Here is a 10,126-nt window from a genome sequence, read left to right as displayed (position 1 = left end):
AAAATATATGTATATACATTTGTGGGGGACAGTATATAGTTACCACAAAAAAAGATATGCAAGTAGTGCAAAATTGGCTTCATGCACTCAATTATGATACTCAAATTTCAATTCCATTCACTAATTACCAAAGGGTTGTAGTTTAGTCTTTTTTTCTAGTCAATTTCTGATTTCCCTGCTAAATTTTCCTTTAATGTTTAACAAATGAGGTCTAAATCCACTGAAATGCCATTAGGAAGATTTTCAATCATGTTAGACAATAGTTTCCAAATTAAAATAAAAACAAAACAAAACACAAAGTGACTGAGTACTCATATATGAGAGTTTTAAGATGATGTACTTGTTATTTTTTATTTTTATTTTTAATAGCCTTATTGAGATCTAATTTACATTTTGTGAAAATATGTTCATTGTTAAGAGTACAATGCAGTTAGTTATTTATAAAATTTATAAAAATGAATTGCGCAACCATCACCATCATTCATTCCATCACATGAAAAATTTCTATCAAAACCATTTGCATCCAATATTCCCCTCCCAGCCCAAGGTAATTACTGATCTGCTATCTGCCTCTATAGCTTTTTCCATTTTGGAAGTGTTATATAAATGGTATTATGCAAACTGTGTCCTTTTGTGGCTAGCTTTTTTCCTATTGGCATTTTGTAGCATGTATGGGTTATTCATTTATTGTTGAATATTATTCCATTGTGCCACAATCATTAGTTGGTGGACATTTGAATTATTTCTAGTTTTTCTTATTCTTTTTAAATTCTCAGCCAATCATATTTTTCCATTGATTTTTAGAGAGAGTGGAAGAGAGAAAGAAAGACTGAGAGAAATATCAATGTGAAAGAAACACATCGATTGGTCACCTCCTGCACAAGCCCCGACCAGGGCCCAGCTGGGAAGAGCCTGCAACCAAGGTACATGTCCTTGACATGAATCAAACCCAGAATCTTTCAGTCCGCAGGCCGATGCTCTATCCACTGAGACAAACAGACTAGGGCTAGTTTTTTCTTATTATGAAATAATACTCTTATTATTCATGTAGAAGTCTTTGTGTGGACATGTTTTAATTCCTTACTAAATTACTAAAAGTAGAATTGCTGGGTCATAGGATAAGTTTGTATCTATATTTTTTAAGAAACTATCAAACAGTTTTTTCAAAGTGGATATACCAATCATCAATGTATTAGATTTCCAGTTTTCCCATATTCTTGTCATTGCTTGATATTATCAATCTTTTGCTTATACCCATTCTAGTGGTTGTATAGTGGTATTGTATTGTGATTTTAATGAGCATTTCCCTAATGATTAATCAGTTGAGCATCTTTTCATGGGTTTATTAATCATGTGCATAACTTCTGGTGAAATGCCTATTCAAATATTTTGCACATTTTTAATTGAGTTGCTTTCCTTCTTACTTTGATGTTTAGAAGTTCTTTACATTCTAGTTATGTCCTTTATCAATTATGATTAGCAAATATTCTTTCCTAGTCTGTAACCTGTCTTTTCATTTTCTTACCGTCTTTGGAAGAACAAAACTTTTATTTTTTATTAAGCCCCATTTATCAATTTCACAATGTGGTATCATATCTAAGAAATCTCTGCTTAAAGCAAAGTCACAGAGATTTTGTATTATGTTTTCTTCCAGAAGTCTTATAAATAGTTCTTAGGTCTATGATGTATATTGAGTTAATTTTTCTGTTGTGTAAGAGTATGCGTTCATTCTTTTGCATACGGTTGCCTAATTATCCCAGCAACATTTCTTGAAAAGACACCCCTTTCACCATTGAACTACCTTGGCATCTTTGTTGAGAATCAATTGACATAAATGTAAGGACATATTTCTATACCTCCTTTTCTATTTCATTGATCTAAATGGCTATAATTATGCTAATATTATATTCTATTGTATCTCTATAGTAAGTTTTAAAATTGTATATTGAAATTCCTCCTACTTTGTTGTTTTGGGGGATATTCTTATGTATGTTCATTTAAGATTGGCTGGTCAATTTCTACAAAATGTGATTGCTGGGATTTTGATAGGGATCACACTGAATCTATAGATCAGAGGCCTTATACTTATTTTCTAAAATTTATTCCTAGATAGCACATTCTTTTTCCTGTTACTATGAATGGAATTGTGTTCTAAAGTACATTTTCAAATTGCTAGTTCCTAGCATATAAAAACACAGTTAATTTTTGTATATTGGTCCTGTATCTTGTGACTTGCTACATTTTTTATTACTGCTAGTATTACTGTTTGTTTTTAATATTCTAGGCAGCTTAATTTTGGGGCATATTTCTTTTTTATTTATTTTTTTCCTCCCTTGATTTCAGAGAGGAAGGAAGAGAGATAGAAACATCAATGATGAGAGAGAATCATTGATTAGCTGCCTCCTGCACACCCCGCTGTGGGGATCGAGCCCGCAATCCAGGCATGTGCCCTTCACAGGAATTGAACCTGGACCCTTCAGTCCACAGGCTGATGCTCTATCCACTGAGCCAAAACAGCTGGGGCTGTCTGTTTGTTTTTTAATTCTTTAGAATTTTCCATGTATAGGATCATGTCATCTGTGAATAAAGACAGCTTTAATTTCTTTCCCAATCTATATGCATTTATTTTTTTTCTCTTATTATATTGCTAAAACCTCCAGTACATTGTTAAATGAAAGAGAGTGGAAATCATATTATTTTCAATTTTAGAGAGAAAGCATTCTGCCTTTTACCACAAATGCAATGTTCGATGTAGGTCTTTTTTTGCTGTTGTTTTTAATTTATTTTTTATTGTTGAAAATATTAAATATGTCCCTCTTTCACCCCCATCCATTGTTCCCCTCCACCTTACACCACCCCTAGATATACTTTATCACATACTTATCCCTCCTATTTCTAATTTGTTGAACATTTTTATCATGAATAGATGTTGGATCTGGTCAACTGCTTTCTTGTGTCTAGTCTCATCATCTTTTTTTTTTTATTTTCTTATTTTAAAAATCCATTAAACTACAGAAAAATATAGCAGTTCTTGACATCTAGTTTCTGACAAAGTAATGTGCTAGGAGATGTTCTTGACTTGCTCACCCAATGCAACCCCAGAGATGCACAGAAACTGTAACCAGCTGTGTAGAAGTTCTGTGGTGACAGCTGACCCAGTGTATAAAGGAAATGGGGCCCCAGGAATGGAAAGGGTCAGGTAGCATGGCTGGAGGACAGGATGAGAAGAGGACTCTTGCATGTGATTGACTTTCTCTCTGCTACTGCTCTAGTCAGCGGTTGCCACCTTTATGAAGCAGACATTGAGCTTTGAAGTTAAGAAAATAATGTCTGGTCGGTGTGGCTCAGTAGTTCAGTGTGGAGCAGCCAATTGATGTTTCTATCTCTCTATCCTTCTCCCCCCCTCTCTCTCTAAAATCAATTAAAACACATTAAAAAAAAAAAAAAAAAAAGAATGAGCCCTGGCAAATGTGGCTTGTTTGGTTGGGCAGCAACCCACGCATGGATAGGTTGCCAGTTCAATTGCTGGTCAGGGCACATGCCCATGTTAGGGGCTTGATCCCGGGTAGGGGGCATGCAGGAAGCACCCAATAGATGTTTCACTCTCACATGCTGTCTCTCTCCCTAAAAATCAATAAAAATATATTTTAAAATAAGAAAATTATGAGGTAATATTTTCTGGGAGAACTTCAAAACTAGTATTTTCTGTTGTCGTTAATCCTCACCTGAGGATAGTTTTTCCATTAATTTGTAGAGAGAGTGTTAGAGTGAGGGAGAGGCAGAGAAACACTGATGTACCTAAGAGAGGAAGACACATCAATTGGTTGCCTCCTGCACATGCTCAGACCTGGGCTGGGGATGGAGACTGCAACTGAAGTATGTACCCTTGACCAGGATCAAACCATGACCCTTCAGTCTTCAGGATGATGCTCTATCCACTGAGCCATATCAGCTAGAGCTTCAATAGTATTTTAAATAGCATTTAGTATATTGATCATTTGATGTTGGCTTGCCAGGTATCCTGCATCTTCTGACAGCCTTCTTTTGCTTTGGGCTTCACTCAAAGCTGGCAGCTGTATGGGTCCTGTCCAGTAATTAGCACACTTTCAACATAGATCCATTTATTAGGACTGCCACCTTAATTTCTGACAGATAGTTTTGCAGATATACAATTCTTAATTGCAAGATTTTTTTTTTCTGTTAACACTTTATATCCTTCACTCCCTTCTAGTTTTCTGTTTTGTTTTTGTTTCTAATAAATCAACTATTACTTTTATTGTGGTTCCTTTGTACATGATGAACTGTTATTCTCTTGCTGCTTCAAATTTTTTTTATCTTTGGTCTTTCAGCAGACTATGATGTACCTAGTTGTGGCTCTCCTTATGTTTATTCTATTTAAAATTATTGAGTTTCATGGATCTATAGGTTAAAATTTGGAAACTTTTAGGCCATTGATTCATAATTTTTTTCTTGAAACCAGAATATTTTAGATAAAATATTATAGCAATTTGGGACAAAGTCTGGTTTTCCTCCTGAGAGGCTTTTTAAAATTGCTGCAACTTAAACTTTACAATTTGTTTTCTCTGAGTTGTGGGGCCACTGATCACTGATGTCTCTGATAAATTTTCCTATTTTATTTTTATTTTTTAGCCTGGTTCCTAAAAAATTAGTATCCTATCTAATAAAAGAGTAATATGCAAATTAACCATCACTCCGCTACACCCACCAGCCACGCCCACCAGCCACGCATACCAGCCAATCAGGAGGGAATATGCAAATAAACCCAACCAAGATGGCTGCAGCCACAGAGAACAGGAAGGAGGCTTGGGTTTCCCTGGCAATGGAGGAAGCCAAGCTTTCCACCTGCCCTTGCTGGCCCAGGTCTCCACTCAATGCTACAAAGTTTCAATGATAGAAGATAAATCCCAACAGAAATAGTGGTAGCCAGGGAGCTGGAGAGAGCAGGAGGCTAGGGTTGCCCGCGGCGATGGAGGAAGCCAAGCTTCTGCAGCCCTGGACTGCTTTGGCCTCCGCTTAAGGCTACAAAGTTTCAATTATAGAAGATACATAAATCCCAACAGAAATGGCTGCCGCCACGGAGCAAGCAGAAGGCTTGGCTCCACTCCACGCTACAAAGTTTCAATTGTAGAAGATAAATAAACCCCAGATACCAGGGCCTCTGCTTGGGTCGCTGGGGGGCGTGACTGGCCTGCAAACCACCACAGGCCCCTCACCCAGGCCGCCCCACACCCCAAGGGAACCCCCACCCTGATCCAGGACACCCTTCAGGGCAAACCAGCTGGCCCCCACCCGTGCATCAGGCCTCTATCCTCCTATCTAATAAAAGAGTAATATGCAGATTGACCATCACTCCAACACACAAGATGGCTGCCCCCATGTGGTCAAAGATGGCCACCACAAGATGGCCTGCAAGGGAGGGCAGTTGTGGGCGATCAGGCCAGCAGGGGAGGGCAGTTGAGGGACCAGGCCTGAAAGGGAGGGCAGTTGGGGGTGATCAAGCCTGCTGGGAGGGCAGTTAGGGGTGACCAGGCCTGCAGGGGAGGGCAGTTGGGATGACCAGGCCTGCAGGGGAGGGCAGTTAGGGGTGTCCAGGCTGGCGGGGGAGGGCAGTTGGGGACAAACAGGCTGGCAGGGGAGCAGCTAGGCATCAATCAGGCTGGCAGGGGAGTGGTTAGGGGGTGATCAGGCTGGCAGGCAGAAGCGGTTAGGGGCAATCAGGAAGGCAAGCAGGCGAGCAGTTGGGAGCTAGCAGTCCTGGATTGAAAGAGGGGTGTCCCAGTGGGATCGGGCCTAAATGGGCAGTCGGACATCCCTTGAGGGGTCCAAGATTGGAGAGGGTGCAGGCTGGGCTGAGGGACACCCTCCCCCCGTGCACGAATTTCGTGCACCGGGCCTCTAGTAAATCTATAAAATAAATATAAATTTTAATATATTCCTCTGATACCAATGGTGTGGCAAAATTATTCTGCCCTAAATAGGCAAATATATTGTTCGTTTTCTCAAAGTTCTTTTCTTGCTCCCAACTTATAAGGAGAACTGAGGGTTGAAGAATATAAGGCTTTGACGTTGTAGAGTGGGGCTAAATAAAGATCTTTTATTCAAACTAGGTTGGCAATATTTGGAATTAGATCATTCACTTTCTATTCTTTGCTTGTTAGAAAATTTTAGATTGTTGTGCTTCATAGTCCAATAAGATGGTCACAATATATGTTTTCTTTTTTGTTGTAAAATATTTGCATAATACATTAGTGAAACGTTTTGATTGTAAGGAAAAGAGGCTCACTAAAGGCAAACCAAGAAAAGAATGGCTGAGAGGGTTTAGGAAAAATAAATCTTATGGAATAAAACATGAAGTATATTCTGGCTTCATGGGGAGAATAGTAACTCAGAAACCATCAGGACCAAGACAGTTGCTCTTTCTGGCTCACTTGTTCTCTCAATTCAAAATTTCCAGAAGAAAAATCTGATTGGCACTGTTAAAGGTTATGGGTCAATGGTCAGCCAATGAATTGGCGACATTTGAATCAGGTCCCCGCTGGGGCAGATACCATGGTCAGATGCAAGATCATGAAGCATGCAGGGCTGCCTACTTCAAGGGCTATAGATATAGGTACTTGGAAACATGTCTGTTATACTTACCAGATGTTTGAAGCCTTTTTTATTTTATGAAGTTGTTAAATTCTCATGATTATACTGTGTTCCAAAAGACAGAGCAACCTGAATGTTTCAGATGGAAAAAATGTAGGTAACCCTTACTTAACCTGTTTGAAAAAGCTGTTTCAACTGCTTTCCCTCATACACAAAATTTTATAGCCTTAGCTCTAAATGTAACTTCATGCCAAAATACATGCAACCAATCTTTATCACACTAGTCTGCTCCCTCAAACAGGGATCCAGATAAAATCTGAAGTCTTTTCTCTCTTCGGAGGCTATGTGGCAAAAACTTCTACCTGGCTCTGCCACACATTACCTCACTTTTCCACATTGAACCTCTAGCCCCATCTTTTTCTAATTACCTCCCAATATTACTGATTCCAATTTTTCATTGTTGGAAGTCAAATTCTTCCAAGGACTAAAAGAAAGGATTAATGAAAGTTAGCTTTCCTTAGCATGAGAAACATTTCAGTAGTCGAGGGAAGGATATGGTCATGACCATGATTTGTATCCTGTCCTCTAGGGAGAAGGCTCAAACACAAACACAAATACATATTCCGTGGGGTAGAGAGGTTTAAGTGCCACAATAATACAGTAAAGCAGAAATCATCCTCTCTGGAGGGAAGTAAAGTCAGGAAAGTCTTTGCAATTGTGTCAAGTAATTATTGGGCTGGGTCTCTAAGGGCAGGGGAAGATTTACATATTCAGTGCTGGGCTGCAGGTGGGGCACAGTGGATTCTGAAATCCTGAGCATAACTTTTGTTAAGCTCTAGCACCCCTTCTCAGGACCAGTTTGTTCACCGCCTTATTTGCTTAATTTGCAGCCGGCCTATGTTTTAACATTCCTTGGTCAAAACAAACAAAATCCCACTATCAACTTATCAGTCTACTTTTGGGAGTTATTATCTTCACTGCCCTCACCTTCTCCAGAGACATCCCAGAATGAAGAGACTGTGTTCCTGCTGCCCCCTTTTCCTCGCTGCCTCTGCTAATATGAAATAAGCATTGACAGTTTTCATAATCATGAATGGTTCAGGTTGACTTCTTTCTGGGATGTTAACTGAAAAGTTCCCTCAGATTTCTGCTGTTTACATTTGTTCTTGAGGGTGGAGCTCACCAAACTTCCTTTTTTCTAACCTTCCTAACTTGCCCTAGGCCTCTCTACCAGCCACTCTTCCCATACCTACTTCCCAGTGATTAGACCCACCCAGGTGTTGCAGCCACTAGGTAAAAGCTCCCCCTTCTCAAGTAGATCATTTGCATTTCTATAGACCCTCGGGGCAGGTGACAATGGTTTCTACCCTTCACTGGAAATCTGGAATCCAGGCATTGCAATTTGCAAGAGAAGGGCACTTTTTTTTTGTAGGAGACAACTTTACTGGCAAAGGAATTCGGATTTTGAGGAAAAAGAGCACCATCTTCACAGATGTTTAGGTTTTTTTCAAACACCAGAACACTGGGGCTAAAAGAAATAGAAGCCTGGAGAAATTCCCTTTAGACGGTTTTTAGGTGAAAGAAAATGCCAATAGATGAAGATGGATGTAGGACAGAAGGGAGGTGCTTTTACAAAAGGTCAGGTATTTAAGGTGTAGGGGGAAGATTGTAATACATGACCAAGGAGAAATTATAATCAGCAAAGCAAAATGGTGGAGGATAAGAATGACCATGTTTGAAAGCACAAGCGGAGTATGATCGTCAAAGAGAAGGGTGGGCATCCCTTCTCAGCCAGATGCAGTGTAAATATTGAGACTGAGGTTTAGGAAAATTAAATTGAGGAAGCTCATGGTGGATGCCTCAATTAAGTATGAAGCAAATTTATAACTGGACAACCAAGGGGTCCGGGCTACCTATTACTACTTGACAAATTAAGCAGAGACAGGGGTGAATCATATTTGAGCATTTATTCCAATATTGCCGGCAGCATGGGAGAGCAGCAGGTCATCCACAAAAATCTGCTCTGCACCCTATTATAAACCAGCTGCTTATGTTGGATAGAAGGACAAAGATTAAGTGGGGAAGTAGGAATTACAGGCATGGGAAAGTAGGCACAGGATAATCAGCACAAGCTATAAGTCATGTGGGCTGCGGGGGAGAAGGGGCTCGCATGAGGGTGGGCACCTCTGGACCAGAATACATGTAATAGGGGCAGGGGGTTGTAAATAGCAGGTGCCTCCAGGACTAGATTGTTTTGGCCACAAGATTGTAAATCTTTCCATAATGATAGGTGGTTCTTGGAAGGAGGATGGACTGCATTCTGATGTTAGCTCCCATGTCCCAGGGCCTACAACTCCCAGCCAGGTTAGAATGTGCTTTCTCTAATCAGTACAGAATCATCATGGTTAACAGAGCATGATTAATATTTCTTATAATTGTAGCTGGTCCCCATATTCTATTTCTGCCCCTAACAAATTCATTTGCAGAACTGGAAGAAGACCAAGTACAATGGGGGTTTAAGGACAGCAGAAATAGGACAGGTTTGGGACAAGTGCCCTGGATAAGTGTCCTGGATAATCAATCACCTTACTGATAAGAGAAGGATTTTAGAGGATCAATGAAGACCCAGTCAAGGCTGAAAAGCATAAACTTTCAGTGGAACAAAAATTTTTAACTTTATTCAACAACGCTTGGTAGTACAGGAGCAAGTTCAAAAGAAAGTTTTCAAATGAGCATAATGATTATGAAAAAATAATGTTAAATGGAAACATTTTAGGGACATTACTCATGGTGGATTTTAGTAACATTTTAAATTACAAACATGAAATATATGATATCAAAACACTCTTCAAACATATGACCTGAGAACAACACAGAAAGAAAAGATTACTAGAGTAAAAAGATCAATTGGTTCTTGTTTTCTTCTTTCTATGCTAGCCTAAGGCAAGAAAAAGGTAAAGTTTTTTTCTTTCCATTGGACACATCTTCCTTTCATCTAGTATTATTACATTTTTAAAAAACCAAATCATTGATATCTTGTTAGTGTATCAGCGAATAAAAACTTTGCACTTCTCTTACTAATCATTGAATAGAACTAAAATAAGAATGTACTCACCAAGGAAACTAGTAAAAATCCATATAAAGCAAACCATTTTACTCTTAGTAAAGGCTAACTCCAGCTTATTACTCTAACCTGATTTTCCCCCTCAAAACTAGAGCTTGTGGCCCTAGCCGGTTTGGCTCAGTGGATAAAGCATCGGCCTGTGGACTGAAGGGTCCCAGGTTCGATTCTGGTCAAGGGCACATGCCTGGGTTGTGGGCTTGATCCTCGGTGGAGGGCATGCAGGAGGCAGCTGATCAATGATTCTCTCTCATCATTGATGTTTCTATCTCTCTCTCCCTCTCCATTCCTCTCTGAAATAAATAAAAATATAAACAAACAAACAACAAAAAAAAAAACAAACTAGAGCTTGTGTATGGTGAAGGCCTAGGGAGTGGCAGATATAGAGTGGAGGGG

This window comes from Plecotus auritus, assembly GCF_963455305.1.
Source record: "Plecotus auritus genome assembly, chromosome: 5".
In the NCBI taxonomy this organism is placed as follows: domain Eukaryota; kingdom Metazoa; phylum Chordata; class Mammalia; order Chiroptera; family Vespertilionidae; genus Plecotus; species Plecotus auritus.
This window is presented reverse-complemented; position numbering follows the sequence as displayed.